Source organism: Pseudophryne corroboree, chromosome 3 (genome assembly GCF_028390025.1).
Source record: "Pseudophryne corroboree isolate aPseCor3 chromosome 3, aPseCor3.hap2, whole genome shotgun sequence".
Classification (NCBI taxonomy): Eukaryota; Metazoa; Chordata; class Amphibia; order Anura; family Myobatrachidae; genus Pseudophryne; species Pseudophryne corroboree.
The window spans coordinates 104,377,802-104,398,443 of NC_086446.1; the positions used below are offsets into that span (position 1 = coordinate 104,377,802).

Sequence of the window (20,642 nt, forward strand, 5' to 3'; positions counted from 1 at the left end):
ATTTTTCTATAAGTTTATAACGGATAAAGGAATCTTCAACCTATCCTCTCATACCCTGACTGATCCAGAACGAACCCTCCTTAGCAAAGGACTTTCATTTGCACCCTCTGAAGGTCTGAACAAGTTTGATACTTTTATAGACCTTAATAAGTTTGTACGTAAACTCACGCTTAAAAGACATTTTATGAAGAAAGATAATGCCATTATATCAAATTATGAAGACAGATCGAAGTCTGGACTCAAACCGAAAAGTAAATATTACCCAGTAGAATCCAAAGGGAGCAACTTGAGCATTTTCTATGATTTAGTAAAGAAAGATCTCTGCGAAACGGAACTCACACCAGTGACATTTAAAAATTTGCATAATAGAGAAATAGAAGCCTTGAAGAAACTTCAGAAAAGTAAACAGATTGTTATCAAACCGGCTGACAAAGGGGGGGGGGGGGGGGGGGGGTTGGTGATCCTGGATCATGATAAATATGTCGAGGAAGCACAAAGACTCCTAGGAGATTCTCACTCCTATAGAGTACTGCCAGACGATCCCAAAGATTCATATGTGGAAGAACGGAGATCACTACTACTACAAGGCCTGAGAAATGACATTATCACTAAAGATGAATTCTCTTTTTTAATGGCATCCAACCCCATGACCCCCATCTTTTATTTTTTACCAAAGATCCACAAGGACCTGTCTAATCCACCGGGAAGACCGATAGTCGCAGGGATAGACTCTCTCACGTCCAGCCTATCTAAATATGTGGACATATTTTTGAATCCATATGTTAAGAAACTTCCATCTTTTCTTAAAGACACTACCATGGTATTGAATGAAATGAAAAACGTGGAATGGAAGGAATCATATCTATGGGTGACCATCGACGTACAATCACTGTACACTTGTATAGAACATAAGAAAGGAATTGATGCAAGCAGAGAGTACCTGAACAAAGATGACTCCCTCACAGATCACCATAAGAAGTTCATCTGCGACCTGATGGAATTTATCCTAACCCATAACTATTTTAAATTTTTAGATAAATTTTACTTACAACAATGCGGGACCGCCATGGGTACTATTTTTGCACCGAGCTTCGCGAATTTGTTCATGGGACAGTGGGAGGAGAAGCATGTTTACGCCACACAGCACTTTAAGGAATCAATCATCATGTACAGGAGGTACATTGATGATATCCTGATTATATGGGATGGGAGTACAGAATTATTCATGGACTTTTTTAAACTTTTACAAACCAACGATTTCAATCTTTCATTTACTTGTAATCTGAGTAAAACCTCTATTGAGTTCTTGGACTTGATTCTGACGGGAGAACAAGGTACGGTTTCCACTAAAAATTATATTAAATCGGTGGATAAAAACAGTTATTTACACTATAAGAGCAATCACTCAAAAAAATGGAAAGATAATATACCGTACTCCCAATTTCACCGAATCAAGAGGAATTGTAATCAAACTAAAGATTGTGAGGAACAACTGGGAATATACAGAAAAAGGTTCGAGGAGAAGAGTTACCCCAAAGCGATCCTGGACAAAGCGGTTACTAAGACAAGAAACCTGGAGAGAGATAACCTGCTGATATACAAGGATAAGACAGAGAAAAAAGAGGCGGTTTCTTTTATAACAACCTACAATAACCATGAACAGACCATCAGGACATCATTAAGAAACCATTGGCCCATTCTTCTTATGGACCCATTCCTTAAGGGAATTCTCCCAACCCAACCAGAACTCGTGTTTCGGAAACCAAGAAATCTTAAAGAAATCCTTGCACCTAGTATGCTACGAGAACTGCCATCTGAAGGTAATAAGCATCATCTACACAAATGTACTGGATCGTATAAATGTGGACATTGCAATATTTGCAAGTACCTCAATCCCAACAGAAAAACCTTTAGTACCACGGACGGCACCCAGGAGTTCAAGATTAAGAAATTTATGAACTGCAACATCACATCAGTCATTTACCTAATTGAATGTACCTGCCACAAGAAATACGTGGGCAAGACAAAAAGAACTCTTAAAATTAGGATACAAGAACACGTCAGAAGTATCAAAAATAAATTGGAGACTTATCTGCTCTATAGACATTTTAAACTGGAACATAACTCCAATCCAGAAGAGATGTCCTTCAAAGCCATTGAACATGTAACCAGCGGCGACAGGGGAGGAGACCTGGCCAAGAAGCTCTCCCAAAGAGAAATGTTTTGGATTTTTCAACTTAAAACTACACACCCCCTGGGCTTCAACGAGGGATATGAAATTGCACCTTTTCTCTGACAGAAGCATCATTCATATGTGGATTTGTATATTTATTCCTTTTTCGGCACTTAGCACTTCAATAATTGTAGAATGTCAATTATTCCCAATAAAAACCTGTTACTGTGTGAATAAGTCATTTCCGCCAATGAATACAGTCACACCGCACTGGCACACGCCCAATCTCGCCCGATCTTGGAAGCTAAGCAGTGTTGGGCCCAATCAGTACCAAGTGGGGAACCACTTGAGAAGATTGGGTACTGTATAAGGGTAAACCAGTAGACTTGTAACGGTAATATAGTAGGGAATATTGACACACATCTAACTATCCTGGCACATATATTTAATATCCCAATTCTGTTAATTATGTGCATGGTTTAGCTGCACCTATATGCACAATTACTTTTTCATCATATCGATAAAAATGTTTGCTATCTTGAACAATTTGCTATTTAATTTCTATGGTTCTCTCTCTATACTTCCCACCTTGATCTTACAATATGCACTATTAATTAAGGGTCACCACTCATAATTTGATATTATAAGTGTATTCTTATTCCACAATCCACCTATATATTATCTAAATTTCCCTTATTGTTCACAAGGGTTGCAATATATATTCTCTGTGCACACTTAATTAATATATGGATTCCTTTATTTATGTAAATTCTGTATTATATTCCATTTACGTAGATAAAAAGTTTGGGAAAACTATGTACTTTACATACCCAATCTAAAATGCATCTATATCAGTCTCTCTAAAATAATTTAACTCCCATATACGTTCATTACAACAATAATAAACTAACATTGATATTTGTTTCATTTGTTTGAGCTGCTCCTGCTCCTTAATATAAGGATATGTCCGCGTTCTATGGGCTCCTTAAAGATGGCCGCCGTGTATATTGAAACCATATCTAAAACCTATCCAAAGAAAGCCGCCGCACCTCCACTCCAACCCACGATCTCTATAGAAGATGTCAAGTACCCGCCCATCCGGACGAAGGGCAGAAGGACTCATACGCCCAACCGGAAGATGGGCTAAGCATCGACGATACAAAGACACTTTCCGGAAGTCGCGTGTGCAGCGCATGGGCATTAAGAGTTTACGGACACAGGAAGTGGGGCGGAAATGACGCGAAAGCGTCCGGAATTGATGTACTATGTTTGTGAATGCTTTTTCTCTATATCCTGATCTCGTTTTGGTTAGCTAAAACTATATTTGGGCCTATTAGCATTAGCCCAATCTCCCATATACAGTGATATTAAACTTTGTGGGAAAACATTGAATGTGAATACTAACAGGAAGTGATGTCACAGCCACTTATCCTTAATCATAGCTGCTATAAATAAGAGTGTTTGCACACTAGTCCCTCACCCCTTGATGAAGTCTGAAGGACGAAACGCGTTGGGTGTACCTCTACTGACTCTCCATTTTTACAGATAAGCACTACTCTCTTATCTTTAAAACATATATTTTTAGGTTTTTTATTACTTTTTATCCTGGGTTCTAGCTAAATTATACATAGTCATTTAGTCATTTTTATGTACCTTGTAAATTTTTTTTAGGCTTTTACTCTCCATATACTTTTTATCCCATATCATGTTTCATATTGTATAAATAAATGTTTTGTAATTTTTTATAAACCGTATCCTGCAATACTCTTCATTTTTTATATTAATATATTAGACACTGCGAGTCGCAGATACCCCTATCCTCCCTTTTTCCAAATTTTAAACTCTAAAGGCAGCTTATCCCTGCCGAGTATTTAGGGGCCAGCTGACACCTTATATCTATAAAGGAGTGTCTTTTATTAAAGTATTTTACTGTATTAATTTATCTGCTCACATCCACCTGTGGCGCCATACCCCCACTACTCAAACCAATTGATAAGACTTGTAAGGCAGCCTGGTGTTTGCGTGTAGATCCGCAACATGTTCAGGATTAATGAACGCACCAACAAACGGAATGACTGGTGCCAAAAGATTTTTAATGAAGAAACCATGAATAATACCGCACCCCCATCTGGCGACCTAGATGATTTAATCTGGGGAATGGAACGGTTACTAGCAAAAGAAATAAAGACATGGTGGGATATCAAAGGATTGGAGCACTACATCGAAGTGGACAGGATACCAAGAGGACTAAGAATACTAAAACAACCTACCCTTGGAAATACTGAACCTGAATTTATTGAGAAATGGGATTCTATCCTACATACATGCTCTGTTAATTTAATGAAACTTTTAATCAATGAAAGAAAAAGAAGTGCAGTGGCACTTGATAAAGAGATTAAAGACAAAGAAGCGGAGCTAGAACCCTTCAAAAACAAAGATAACCGTGTCAATGAAACCGTTCTCAACAAAAAACTGGAACGCATCGAAGAGGAGGTCATACGAGGAAAAGAGAAAAAATTTCTCAGAGACATAAAGGACTATGAACAAGGAAACACTAAGAATTGGAGTAGATTTAAAACTTTTGACAAACCCAAGAAAACGGACCAAAGATATCAATGGAAAACCCTGCCAATCAAGACGAGACCAGTATGGAGAGACGAATCACCATCAACATCATATGTAAGAACCTCTAACAGATTTACTGCATTGAATCGACTTAAATCAAGCAACGAACAGGATTTTTTATCTGTAAGACAAGGAGCAAGACCAAAGAATCCTCCAAGGAGCACAATTTGCGAGGATGTCAAACACGCTTCTCCACTAAAAAGAAGATTTACAGAAGTAGAGGAAAACGGGGCGGCAGGAGGGCAAGAATCAAAGAAGAGAAACCTGTAAACATAACGGATAAAGGAATCTTCAACCTATCCTCTCATACCCTGACTGATCCAGAACGAACCCTCCTTAGCAAAGGACTTTCATTTGCACCCTCTGAAGGTCTGAACAAGTTTGATACTTTTATAGACCTTAATAAGTTTGTACGTAAACTCACGCTTAAAAGACATTTTATGAAGAAAGATAATGCCATTATATCAAATTATGAAGACAGATCGAAGTCTGGACTCAAACCGCAAAGTAAATATTACCCAGTAGAATCCAAAGGGAGCAACTTGAGCATTTTCTATGATTTAGTAAAGAAAGATCTCTGCGAAACGGAACTCATACCAGTGACTTTTAAAATTTTGCATAATAGAGAAATAGAAGCCTTGAAGAAACTTCAGAAAAATAAACAGATTGCTATCAAACCGGCTGACAAAGGGGGGGGGGGGGGGGGGGTTGGTGATCCTGGATCGTGATAAATATGTCGAGGAAGCACAAAGACTCCTAGGAGATTCTCACTCCTATAGAGTACTGCCAGACGATCCCAAAGATTCATATGTGGAAGAACGGAGATCACTACTACTACAAGGCCTGAGAAATGACATTATCACTAAAGATGAATTCTCTTTTTTAATGGCATCCAACCCCACGACCCCCATCTTTTATTTTTTACCAAAGATCCACAAGGACCTGTCTAATCCACCGGGAAGACCGATAGTCGCAGGGATAGACTCTCTCACGTCCAGCCTATCTAAATATGTGGACATATTTTTGAATCCATATGTTAAGAAACTTCCATCTTTTCTTAAAGACACTACCATGGTATTGAATGAAATGAAAAACGTGGAATGGAAGGAATCATATCTATGGGTGACCATCGACGTACAATCACTGTACACTTGTATAGAACATAAGAAAGGAATTGATGCAAGCAGAGAGTACCTGAACAAAGATGACTCCCTCACAGATCACCATAAGAAGTTCATCTGCGACCTGATGGAATTTATCCTAACCCATAACTATTTTAAATTTTTAGATAAATTTTACTTACAACAATGCGGGACCGCCATGGGTACTATTTTTGCACCGAGCTTCGCGAATTTGTTCATGGGACAGTGGGAGGAGAAGCATGTTTACGCCACACAGCACTTTAAGGAATCAATCATCATGTACAGGAGGTACATTGATGATATCCTGATTATATGGGATGGGAGTACAGAATTATTCATGGACTTTTTTAAACTTTTACAAACCAACGATTTCAATCTTTCATTTACTTGTAATCTGAGTAAAACCTCTATTGAGTTCTTGGACTTGATTCTGACGGGAGAACAAGGTACGGTTTCCACTAAAAATTATATTAAATCGGTGGATAAAAACAGTTATTTACACTATAAGAGCAATCACTCAAAAAAATGGAAAGATAATATACCGTACTCCCAATTTCACTGAATCAAGAGGAATTGTAATCAAACTAAAGATTGTGAGGAACAACTGGGAATATACAGAAAAAGGTTCGAGGAGAAGAGTTACCCCAAAGCGATCCTGGACAAAGCGGTTACTAAGACAAGAAACCTGGAGAGAGATAACCTGCTGATATACAAGGATAAGACAGAGAAAAAAGAGGCGGTTTCTTTTATAACAACCTACAATAACCAGGAACAGACCATCAGGACATCATTAAGAAACCATTGGCCCATTCTTCTTATGGACCCATTCCTTAAGGGAATTCTCCCAACCCAACCAGAACTCGTGTTTCGGAAACCAAGAAACCTTAAAGAAATCCTTGCACCTAGTATGCTACGAGAACTGCCATCTGAAGGTAATAAGCATCATCTACCCAAATGTACTGGATCGTATAAATGTGGACATTGCAATATTTGCAAGTACCTCAATCCCAACAGAAAAACCTTTAGTACCACGGACGGCACCCAGGAGTTCAAGATTAAGAAATTTATGAACTGCAACATCACATCAGTCATTTACCTAATTGAATGTACCTGCCACAAGAAATACGTGGGCAAGACAAAAAGAACTCTTAAAATTAGGATACAAGAACACGTCAGAAGTATCAAAAATAAAATGGAGACTCATCTGCTCTATAGACATTTTAAACTGGAACATAACTCCAATCCAGAAGAGATGTCCTTCAAAGCCATTGAACATGTAACCAGCGGCGACAGGGGAGGAGACCTGGCCAAGAAGCTCTCCCAAAGAGAAATGTTTTGGATTTTTCAACTTAAAACTACACACCCCCTGGGCTTCAACGAGGGATATGAAATTGCACCTTTTCTCTGACAGAAGCATCATTCATATGTGGATTTGTATATTTATTCCTTTTTCGGCACTTAGCACTTCAATAATTGTAGAATGTCAATTATTCCCAATAAAAACCTGTTACTGTGTGAATAAGTCATTTCCGCCAATGAATACAGTCACACCGCACTGGCACACGCCCAATCTCGCCCGATCTTGGAAGCTAAGCAGTGTTGGGCCCAATCAGTACCAAGTGGGGAACCACTTGAGAAGATTGGGTACTGTATAAGGGTAAACCAGTAGACTTGTAACGGTAATATAGTAGGGAATATTGACACACATCTAACTATCCTGGCACATATATTTAATATCCCAATTCTGTTAATTATGTGCATGGTTTAGCTGCACCTATATACACAATTACTTTTTCATCATATCGATAAAAATGTTTGCTATCTTGAACAATTTGCTATTTAATTTCTATGGTTCTCTCTCTATACTTCCCACCTTGATCTTACAATATGCACTATTAATTAAGGGTCACCACTCATAATTTGATATTATAAGTGTATTCTTATTCCACAATCCACCTATATATTATCTAAATTTCCCTTATTGTTCACAAGGGTTGCAATATATATTCTCTGTGCACACTTAATTAATATATGGATTCCTTTATTTATGTAAATTCTGTATTATATTCCATTTACGTAGATAAAAAGTTTGGGAAAATGATGTACTTTACATACCCAATCTAAAATGCATCTATATCAGTCTCTCTAAAATAATTTAACTCCCATATACGTTCATTACAACAATAATAAACTAACATTGATATTTGTTTCATTTGTTTGAGCTGCTCCTGCTCCTTAATATAAGGATATGTCCGCGTTCTATGGGCTCCTTAAAGATGGCCGCCGTGTATATTGAAACCATATCTAAAACCTATCCAAAGATGGCCACCACACCTCCACTCCAACCCACGATCTCTATAGAAGATGTCAAGTACCCGCCCATCCGGACGAAGGGCAGAAGGACTCATACGCCCAACCGGAAGATGGGCTAAGCATCGACGATACAAAGACACTTGCCGGAAGTCGCGTGTGCAGCGCATGGGCATTAAGAGTTTACGGACACAGGAAGTGGGGCGGAAATGACGCGAAAGCGTCCGGAATTGATGTACTATGTTTGTGAATGCTTTTTCTCTATATCCTGATCTCGTTTTGGTTAGATAAAACTATATTTGGGCCTATTAGCATTCGCCCAATCTCCCATATACAGTGATATTAAACTTTGTGGGAAAACATTGAATGTAAATACTAACAGGAAGTGATGTCACAGCCACTTATCCTTAATCATAGCTGCTATAAATAAGAGTGTTTGCACACTAGTCCCTCACCCCTTGATGAAGTCTGAAGGACGAAACGCGTTGGGTGTACCTCTACTGACTCTCCATTTTTACAGATAAGCACTACTCTCTTATCTTTAAAACATATATTTTTAGGTTTTTTATTACTTTTTATCCTGGGTTCTAGCTAAATTATACATAGTCATTTAGTCATTTTTATGTACCTTGTAATTTTTTTTTAGGCTTTTACTCTCCATATACTTTTTATCCCATATCATGTTTCATATTGTATAAATAAATGTTTTGTAATTTTTTATAAACCGTATCCTGCAATACTCCATTTTTATATTAATATATTAGACACTGCGAGTCGCAGATACCCCTATCCTCCCTTTTTCCAAATATATATATATATATATATATATATATATGTATAAAAAAAATACACACACACATATATATATATATATTAGTTACTCACCTTGACAAAGGAGCATGCTAGCCCCGAAACGTTGGAATATCATGGAGTGATTCTCTAATACACGATTTTGTTTTGGAAGTCTCCGAGTGCCGCTGCATTTCTTCCTGCTTTTACCTAGCCTATTTTTAGCAAGAGGGCAACGGAGCACATTATCTTACGAGTGGGAGTGCCAGTCCATGTGATTATTATTATATGTATTAGTATATATATTTTGTTTGCTTGGCCAACCCTGTTGCTCAGAACCTATAGTCCCTGCAGTGATCGTGGTAGAGGAAGTAGTGACTGCAGCTCTAAGGGGAGTATTTACAAGTGCGGTCTCCTGCTCTTTACTACCGGAGGTGGCTGCTTTATATGCTACTATGGAGAAGGAAAGACATTCTCGGTTTTCCAAAGGTGCCATGAAATACCAACACTATGTATTTCAGTGAATGTGGAATAATGGAGGTGCTAAATGGTGAATTGAATCAGTATCTGATCTGTGCCATGTCAGCCAGGCTGTAACCTCTCCCCAGTGTCGTGACTAGGGAGAAGAACTTGTTACCCAAATCTAATTCTCTCTGCACATGTTATATCTGCCCCCCCTGAAGTGCACATGGTTTTGCCCAACTGCTAAAAAATTTCCTGCTGCGATCAACTTGGAATTACCCCCATAGTCTACACAAGTAATGTTGAGATCACAATGAGGTATGTTATTTATGATCATGGTGACAGGAAAACGTTGTTAGGCAGCAGGGACATCTCCCTCCAAATAATTCCGTCAGTATCTTCATCCATAACCTTTCCCTAAATCGGATTCATGATTTTGTGACATGACGTTATCACACCTCAACAAGTTGGTGACAAATTTCAGCTGACAATGTACCCTTCAGATGCAGAAATCTGATCACACTACGCACCTCAATGTTTCCAGCAGTCCCGCCATCTTACAGGTGATATGGGGCACAGTCTAATGTCCATGAGGGGAAGCAGTGGTCTACCTGCTCTGGCCTGGCGGGAAATTGGAATGAGAACATTACACACGAGAGAGGTCTTGTTACCTTACTTATTACACCACCCTCGTCTATATAGACCTAATAGGCCCTACACACTTAGCGATTACACTGAAAGATATGAACGATATCGTTCATCTCTTTCAGTGTGTATGCACCAACGATGAACGATGCACGGCCCCGCGCTTGGTGCCGGCTCGTATATACATTCAGGCCAATATGGACAATCTCGTCCATATTAGCATGCAGGGCTATGGGGCCGGGTGAGGGGGCGAGTGTAGAAACTTCACTCCCCTCCCCCTTGCCACACCCCCCCTTCCCCGCTGCCGGGGCATCCGTTGGCTGTATCGGGCGTCAGGCACATTGTCCGGCAATCGGCAGGTGTTTAGGGCCCATAAGACTTTTCGCTTACGTCCTAGAGGATACTGGGGTCCAATTTAATACCATGGGGTATAGATGGGTCCACTAGGAGCCACTGGCACTTTAAGAGTTTAATAGAGTGGGCTGGCCCCTCCCTCTATGCCCCTCCTACCAGACTCAGTTTAGAAAATGTGCCAGCTAGGGAAGCTCCTAGGAGTTTTCTTAATTTTATTTTTTTTAATTAAAGTTTAGAGTTTGTTGTTTTACAGGAAGGCTTCTGGCAACAGCCTCCCTGCTTCGTGGGACTTAGGGGGGGGGAGTAGGAACCAACTTCCTGAAGAGTTAATGGTTCTCTACTCCGTTGACAGGACACTGAGCTCCTGAGGGTGCTGATCGCAAGCCCACGAGGCGACCGCTCACTCCCGCAGCACGGCCGCCATCCCCTAACAGAGCCAGAAGAGTGGGGAGTACAGCGCCGGCGTCCCGGTTAGCGGGTCGCCGGCGGCACAAGGGTTGGAGCGCAGTTCTGACAGGCTGCGCTCCTGGAGGTTCAGCAACATCACACATGTAGACACTGGCGGGGCATCCTGAGCCAGCGCAATTAACCCTACACTGGTCACATTGTTAACAGGGGCTAATCCCGCTGTTAATACACAAAACCTCAGGCCACTATAAATAATAAGTGCGGGAAGCCGTGCGCCATTGCAGGGGATGGGGCTTCCTCTCAGAGCGGATCCAGCACTCACCAGCGCCATATTCTTCCTGCAGATCATACAGACAGAGACGCTGACAGGGAGCGCTGCCCTCCACATCACTCCACAAGTACGCTGCAATACCAGGGTGTTATAGACAGGGGGTGGGGGAGTGTTATATCAGGACTAACTACCCTTTTAAGGATAGTTAGTAAGCGCTGGGCTTTTATCATAATAACTGCTTACAGGGGCGCTGTGTGGCTGGCTCCTTATATTCTGTGACTCTCTGAAGGTGCTCTGGGGGAAACTATCAGACATTTTCCTGTGTGTGTGCAAGTGTGTATATTCTACATTACCATGTCTAAGGATTCTGTGTCCTGCGCTGCAGAATGTTTATCGTCTCCTGAGGAGTCTATTCCATGTACTCAAGACTGCCATATCCTTTCTCAGCCTTCCGAATCCAAACCCGCATGGATGGATTCTTTAAGGGGAATGATATCCCAGATTTCTACAAGGATGTCACATATTGAGAAAGAGACGCAGTTTTTGAGGAAATCTGTGGAAGCTTTACAGTGTTTGGCCCCCACTACTTTGTCAAAAACCCCACCTACATACCCACAAAAGCGTACACTTGCCCAGATACTGCAAGCTGACACTGATACCGACTCTGATACTGGGGACGGTGAGGGGGATGCATCCCTTGCTAAAGGGGTGCAATTAATGATTGAAGCCATTAGGGATGTTTTGCACATTACTGAGAAGGCACCTGAGCCGGAAGAGGAATCTTATTTTACCGTAAATAAGTAACCCTTGCTTACCTTCCCTGCTTCTAAGGAGTTAAACTCCTTATTTGAAAAATCCTGGGAAAACACAGAAAAAATTCCAGATCCCTAAGAGAATTCTCATTGCTTTTCCTTTCCCTGAAGAGGACAGAAAAAATGCTTCTGTATCTAGGTTGTCTAAAAAGGTGCTTTTACCTGTCCCTGGTTCAACCACCTTAAAGGAGCCGGCTGACCGCAAATTGAGACTACACTCAAATCACTATACACTGCTACAGGCGTGGCTTTAAGGCCCACTATTGCGTGTGCGTGGATTTCTAAAGCTATAGTAAAGTGGTCAGGCAGATTACTAGAGGAATTAGATTCTATGGATAGAAGTGACATTGACTTGTTTTTACGTCACATACAGGATTCTGCAGGTTTCATGGTGGAGGCCATGAAGGACATTGACCTGCTTAATGCACGGTCTACTTCCATGGCAGTCTCGGCACATGGAGGTCTCTGGCTACACCAATGGACTGCGGATGCGGAATCCAAGAAAAGTGTGGAGAACCTACCCTTCACAGGTCAGGCCCTGTTCGGGGTGCGTGGATCTCCACGGCAACTGCGGGTAAGTCAACTTTTCTTCCCTTCGCAGCTGCACCGGCTCGGAAATCTTATCCTACGCCTCCACTGCAGTCCTTTCAGACCGCAAAATGTAAAAAATCCAAAGGCCCCCCACCTTCTTTAGAGGAGGTCGGGGAAAATCCATAAAACCTGCACCAGCAAGTTCCCAGGAACAGAAACCAGGTTCTGCTTCCTCAAAATCTTCAGCATGACTGTGGACCTCCCTGCCTGGAGATTGGGCAGGTGGGAGAGAGACTAAAATTTCAGTCATGTCTGGGCGTCATCGTGTCTAGACCCCTGGGTAAAAGATATTGTTGCCCAGGGGTACAGACTGGAGTTTCAGGAACTCCCACCTCACAGATTCTTCAAATCAGGCTTACCAGCTTTGCTGACAGAAAGTACTATCCTACAGGATGCCATTCAAAAGTTGGTACGAACAAATGTCATTGTTCCAGTTCCGCCTCACCTAACACACAAAGGTTATTACTCCACCCTGTTTGTGGTTCTTAAACCGGACGGTTCGGTAAGACCAATATTGAACCTAAAGCCATTGAACCCCTACTTAAAAGGTATTCAAATTCAAGATGGAGTCGCTGAGAGCGGTGATCTCAGGTCTGGAGGAGGGGGAAGGGGGAATTCCTGGTATCCCTGGATATCAAGGATGCGTACCTTCACATTCCGATCTGGCCGCCTCATCAGGCTTACTTACGGTTTGCACTACAGGACTGTCACGATCAGTTCCAGACATTGCCATTTGGCCTCTCGACTGCACCAAGGGTATTCACCAAGGTCATGGCGGAGATGATGTTCCTCCTCCGCAAGCAGGGAGTGAACATAATTCCATATCTGGACGATTTACTGATAAAGGCATCTTCCAGGGAGAGACTGTTGCAGAGTATTGCTCTCTCAACTCAACTACTTCAGGATCACGGGTGGATCCTGAACCTTCCAAAGTCACATTTGGAGCAGACAAGGAGACTGCCCTTCCTGGGGATGATTCTCGACACGGAAGAGCAGAGGGTGTTTCTACCGGTGGAGAAAGCGTTGGTGATCCAATCAATGGTCTGGCATGTCCTGAGGCCAGCCCTGGGTATCGGTTCATCAGTGCATTCGCCTTCTGGGAAAGATGGTAGCCTCTTACGAGGCTCTACAGTACGGAAGATTACAAGCACGGTTCTTCCCGCTAGATCTCCTGGACAAGTGGTCGGGATCGCATCTCCACATGCACCAGCGCATATGCCTGTCGCCAAAAGCCAGAATGTCATTCCTCTGGTGGCTCCAAACTTCTCACCTACTCGAGGGACGCAGGCTCGGGATTCAGAATTGGATTCTTCTAACCACGGATGCAAGTCTCAGAGGTTGGGGAGCAGTCACCCAAGGGGAAAACTTCCAAGGAAGGTTGTCAAGTCAGGAGTCCCTCCTTCCAATAAACGTTCTGGAACTGAGGGCCATATACAATGGCTTTCTACAAGCGGCACATCTTCTGAAAGATTAAGCCATTCAAGTTCAGTCGGACAATGTCACAGCGGTGTCTTACATGAACAGGCAGGGCGGAACGAAGAACAGAGCTGCAATGTCAGAGGTAAAAAGAATACTCCTCTGGGCAGAAAGACACGCGGTGGCGTTGTCCGCAATCTTCATTCCAGGGGAGTGGACAACTGGGAAGCGGACTTCCTCAGCAGACACAATCTCCATCCAGGAGAATGGGGCCTCCACCCGGAGGTATTCGCAGAGGTAACAATGGGGCGTATCTCAGATAGACATGATGGCCTCTCTCACCTCAACAAGAAGCTTCGGAGGTACTGTTCCAGGTCACGGGACCCGCAAGCAGTGGCGGTGGACGCCCTGGTAACTCCGTGGGTGTTCCAGTCAGTGTATGTGTTCCCTCCTCTTCCACTCATCCCAAGGACTCTAAAACTAATAAAAAGAACAAGAGTTCAGGCGATCCTCATTGCTCCGGACTTGCCAAGACGGGCTTGGTATGCGGATCTTCTGGAATTACTGATGGAGGATCCGAGGCCTCTTCCTTTTCGCGAGGACCTTATATTACAGGGGCCGTGAGCCTTTCAAGACTTACCGCGGCTACGTTTGATGGCATAGAGTTTGAATGCCAGATCTAAGCTCGGAAGGGCATTCCAAACAAGGTCATTCCTACTCTGATCCAAGCTAGGAAGGGAGTAACGTCTAAGCATTACCATCGGAATTGGAAGAAGTATGTGTCTTGGTGTGAATCTATGAAGTTTCCAATGGTTGAGTTTCAATTGGGACGTTTTCTCCTCTTTCTGCAAGTGGGTGTGGATGTGGGCCTACACTTGGGCTCCATAAAGGTCCAGATTTCGGCCTTGTCCATTTTATTCCAGAAACAATTGGCTGCTCTCCCTGAGGTTTAAACATTCTTGAAAGGAGTTCTGCACATCCAGCCCCCCTTTGTGCCTCCTACGGCACCTTGGGATCTTAATGTGGTGCTGCCGTTCCTGCAATCGGATTGGTTCGAACCTTTACAGGAGGTAGACGTAAAGTTTCTTACTTGGAAGGCGGTCACACTGTTGGCATTGGCATCTGCAAGACGTTTGTCAGAATTGGGGGCATTGTCGCACAAGAGCCCCTACTTGATTTTCCATGAGGACAGATGAGCTCAGAACGCGTCAGCAATTTCTTCCAAAGGTTGTATCGGCTTTCCATATCAACCAACCTATTGTGGTTCCAGTGCCTACCGACACCTCTGTTACCTCAAAGTCCTTGGCTGTTGTGCAGGCTTTGAAGATATATGTGAAGCGAACGCTCGTCACAGGAAGTCGGACGCACTATTTGTCCTTTATGATCCCAACAAGATTGGGTGTCCTGCTTCTAAGCAGACAATTTCTCACTGGATCAGGCTTACTATCCAGCATGCTTATTCTACAACTGGATTGCGATTCTAAAATCGGTTCAGGCCCACTCTACCCGTAAAGTGGGTTCTTCCTGGGCGGCTGCCCGGGGTGTCTCGGCTCTTCAGCTTTGCCGAGCAGCTACTTGGTCAGGGTCGAACACGTTTGCTAAGTTCTACAAGTTCGATACTTTGGCCTCTGTGGACCTAAAGTTTGGTCAATCTGTTCTGCAAGAACCTCAGCACTCTCCCTCCCGTACTGGGAGCTTTGGTACATCCCCATGGTACTAAAGTGAGAGAAAATAGGATTTCTCATACGTCCTAGAGGATGCTGGGGTCACATTAGAACCATGGGGTATAGACGGGATCCGCAGGAGACATGGGCACTTTAAGACTTTGAAAGGGTGTGAACTGGCTCCTCCCTCTATGCCCCTCCTCCAGACTCCAGTTTTAGAATTGTGCCCAGGCAGACTGGATGCACTCTAGGGGAGCTCTACTGAGTTTATCTGAATAGACTTATGTTAGGTTTTTTATTTTCAGGGAGGACTGCTGGCAACAGTCTCCCTGCTTCGTGGGACTTAGGAGAGAGAAGTATGACCAACTTCTGGTGAGTTCAATGGCTCTGCTTCTGGCTGACAGGACACCATTAGCTCCTGAGGGTGAGGATCGCTGGGCGCTCCCGGATGCTCACTCCCGCAGCCTTCCGTCACCCCCTTACAGAGCCAGAAGTCAGAAGACAGGTGAGTAGCAGAAGATCAGAAGACTTCTCCAGTGACGGCATTCTGAGGTACCGCGCAGCGAGCGGAACGCTGCGCGCCATGCTCCCACACATACCCTGCCCTGGGCAGCATAAATCCTCATTAAAAGTTAACTGGCAAGAGGGGACATTAATGCCTGGGAACTGTCCTAACCCCCGCCAGTATAATTATTTGTTTAATTTGAGCGGGACAGAAGCGCGCCATTACGGGGGTGGAGCTTCTTCCTCACTCTCACAGCTCACTGCTCGGCGCCATTTCCTCTCCACAAGGCTGCAGAGACATTGGTCCTTCCTAACACTGCTGACAAGTATCAGGGTGCAAAACGGGAGGGGGGGCGCAGTACATATTGGTGCAGTATATTGGCATTTAAAAGCGCTACAGGTCTAAGGCATTTTTTTGTGTTTTCAGAGTTGTTAGTTTGGCGCTGGGTTTATGAGCTGGCAAATCCTCTCTGTGTCCCTCTGACAGACTTTACTGTGGGCCTGTCCCCTATAAGCCCGGTGTGTCTGTGGGTGTTTGGTACACGTGTGTCGACATGTCTGAGGCTGAGTGGTCTTCCCAGGAGGAGGCTGTATTAGGGACACAGACGACTGTGGGGGTGACCCTGTCGGCACCGCCGACTCCTGACTGGGTGAATGTCTTGAGTGCGAATATGGCTCTTATCAGTAAGAGATTAGATAAGTCTGAGTCTCAGACCCAGGCGTGGAAAAAAATCTGTGGAGGATATGTTATTGCAAGTCCGGGACCCCTCGGGGTCGCAAAAACGTTCTTTTGCCCAGTTGATGCACACTGATACCGACACGGATTCCAGTGTCGACTATAGTGATTCCAGATTAGATCCAAAATTGGCAAAGAGCATTCAGTACATGATTGTGGCTATTAAAGATGTATTACATATCACTGAGGACCCTGCTGTTCCTGATAAACGGGTCTGTATGTATAAAGAAAAGAAAACAGAGGTGACGTTTCCTCCCTCTCATGAACTGAACGCTCTATTTGAAAAAGTCTGGGAAAACCCTGACAGAAAGTTTCAAATCCCCAAAAGGATTCCGGTTGCTTATCCTTTTCCCACTGAGGACAGGAAAAAGTGGGAGTCACCCCCCATTTTGGACAAGGCCCTGTCACGTTTGTCTAAAAAGGTGGCTCTCGCAGCACCGGGCACCGCGGCCCTTAAGGACCCAGCAGATCGTAAGCAAGAAAATAGGATTTTGGTACCTACCGGTAAATCCTTTTCTCTTAGTCCGTAGAGGATGCTGGGGACTCCAAAAGGACCATGGGGTATAGACGGATCCGCAGGAGCTTGGGCACACTATAAAGACTTAAACTGGGTGTGAACTGGCTCCTCCCTCTATGCCCCTCCTCCAGACCTCAGTTAGAAAACTGTGCCGAGGAGAGATGGACATTTCGCGGAAAGAATTTATTTTTATATAAACACGGTGAGTGTCATACCAGCTCACACCTCAAACACACCGTAGAACGTGGCATTCAGTAGAATACCAGCCCACGGCATGAACAAAACACAGCCACATGCTGAGAGAATATGTAACATAAACCGTGTGTCCACATAAGCAAAAAGAAGACCCCGCATGTTATGGCATGAAAAACGGTAGCAACCGCCAGACAGAGAAGACACACCACCAGGGTGTAACCAAAAGCAATAACTGCAGACACCGTACGCACTGGGACGGGCGCCCAGCATCCTGTGCGGACTAAGAGAAAAGGATTTACCGGTAGGTACCAAAATCCTATTTTCTCATACGTCCTAAAGGATGCTGGGGACTCCAAAAGGACCATGGGGATTATACCAAAGCTCCAAAACGGGCGGGAGAGTGCGGACGACTCTGCAGCACCGAATGAGCCATCAAAAGGTCCACAAAAATCAGGGTATCAAATTTGTAGAGCATAGCAAAAGCGCTTGATCCCGACTAATAAGCCGCTCGGCAAAGCTGAACCGCCGAGAGTCCTCGGGCATCCGCCCAAGAAGAGCCCATCTTACCATCAGAATGGGCTTCCACTGACTTCGGTAACGGCAATCCAGCCGTAGAACAAATATGCCAAATCGTATCACAGATTCAGCGTGTAACATACTGCATACTGCAGTCGCCCCAAGCATGCTGGGAGCATACCGGAGAAACAGAGCCTCTATTTCTCCAAACTGAGCCAAATTGGCGACCTAAATATTCAAATCCCCGGTAATACCGAGAGACTTTGAATCCGCTAATGCCTAAGTAACACCCGGCATCAAAATAGACTGATTTCTGCGAAACCCAGAAACCACTCTTTGGCAGAACTACCATCCGAGTTCACAATTCCTCTCTATCCACATGGAAGATCAAACAAGGCTCTTGTGAGACAAAACCACCACTTCCGACACCTGCCTTGCGGACGCCAAAGCCAATAGTATGACCACTTTCCAAGAAATATTTTTTTTTTTAAAGAAAATAAATAAGGCCATACCGCCCCGAAATGGAGCATAACTGTAGGCCTGCATCCACACCGGCTTGTCAAGTATGGATAAGAACGACCTAGCTGAAAGTCTTCCATAGGAACCATACTGGATTCACACCAAGACACAGAGTTACGCCAAGGACGGCGGTAAGGCTTTGCCGTTACTTCTTTCCTAGCCTGAAACATTGAGGAAATGACTTCACTGGGAACATCCTTCCGGCTTAGGATATGGCATTCAACTGCCACGCCGTCAGACGCAGTCGCGGTAGGCGTTGATACACGCCCTGATCTAGTTGTAACTCACGTAAAGGAAGAGGGCAGGAATCTTCCCTGAGCAAATCATGAAAAACTGGATAGCAAACCCTCCTTGGCTAGATCGGATCCGAGAGGATTGCCTGAACCTTTGTTCTACTTACGTTTATCACCTTCAGAAAAAATGAAAGAGGAGAGGCCACATAAACCGACTAAAAAACACCCACGGTGTCACAAGGGTGTCCACTGCTATAGCCTGAGTGTCCCTTGACCTGAAACAATATCCCTGAGGCCTCTCGTTGAAGCGAGCCGCCAACATGACCAATTGCGACCCTCCACAAAAAGTTGTCACGTCTGTGAAAACTTCTCGATGATGACTGAATTTCTCCCGGATGGAGATCGCGGCAGCAGAGGAAATCTATTTCCCCTTCGTTTACCTCCGGAACGAATACTGCTAATATATTGTTTACCAGACTTTCCGCCCTTGCACCGTCATAGTGGCTTACTTACGCCACTGCTGACAAGTGGCCTGGCAGAACTAACATGGGCCGAACACAAAGAATACGTTCGTCGAAAATATCTCTTAAACCAAAAAAGCTTATTCCAGACAAGCCTTCCAACTTAACCTTATCTTCTGGAAATACGACCCTTGCCAGGACTGCTCCCCAGCCTCAAAGATCTGTATGCCCGGACACCAGGATCTAAACCTGGAACCCGAACCTTCATCCCTCTAGAAGGAGAGAACCGAGCAGACACCACAGGAGTGATGTCATGGCCTATAGGATTATATTCTGGTGCATGTGCAGGTAAGACCCGGACCACAATTCCAACTGGCCCCTTGAAAGCCACTCTGGCAGTAAATCTGCTCACCAAAAAAGGCCTCGTAGGGCGCACTCATCTGTTTTCAGTAACAAAACATATTGATGGAGTGTTACAGAAAAGCTGATTCAACTCTGGATCCTCAGACCTCTTTCCACAGGAAAAACACCGAACATTAACCGGTCAGGATTTACTGTGAAACCCACCTCCGACAACGGTGTCGATGGGAACAACAGGCAATCCCTGTGTCGAAGAACAGTCAGAGAGAAACAACGATTTGCACCTCCATACAGGGACAACCGGACAATATCCCGAACCTGACGCACCTCTATATGACGTAACGTACAACCTCCCCTTCCAGAGGGGAACGGTAAGATCTATTAGAAAAACCAGTAAGGGGAACAACCGTAACTCAGAATGTTCACCTTTGGATTCTATAAATAACTCACAGGTCCTAGTCTATTCCTGGACTAACTGAAATTAGTAGACGAATGCTCACCGGAGTGGGGACCAGCCAGATAGACTCAGCGACAAGTGGTGGATGTGTTTGAAACAGAAAACGACATCCACTTCTGCGAACCTAACAAGGCTGCAGAACTCTTACCTTTCAACCTTCCACTGTCTGCACAGGAAAAGAAAAAAAGAAAGGTATCGAACCGGTTAAACGACTGCATCCCACAAAAGAATGCGTCACCAACCGTTGTGAAGGAGGCTAACTCACGAAGTTAGACTAACCAGTTGTAACCGCCGAGAGTGACTGAACAGAGGGCTCACCAAACAGCTGTCTACCTCCTTCGAGAATCTCTCGGAGACAACCTCAGCATTTTCCCGGCTACACCTCCTGTTGTCACGCGGCAGCCTGCTGCAATGTTATAAAGTAGAATCAGCATAAGCAAGCTTACCCACTCTGGGTAGGGTAATTCTGTCGGATGCCCCCC

At 43.9% G+C, this 20,642-nt stretch overlaps 2 pseudogenes; both read left to right on the forward strand.

The window, feature by feature from the left end:
- Positions 1–2,425: 2,425 nt before the first annotated feature.
- Positions 2,426–2,544, forward strand: LOC134898120 (5S ribosomal RNA; annotated as a pseudogene).
- A 4,933-nt stretch (positions 2,545–7,477) lies between these two features.
- Positions 7,478–7,596, forward strand: LOC134898121 (5S ribosomal RNA; annotated as a pseudogene).
- Positions 7,597–20,642: the final 13,046 nt, after the last annotated feature.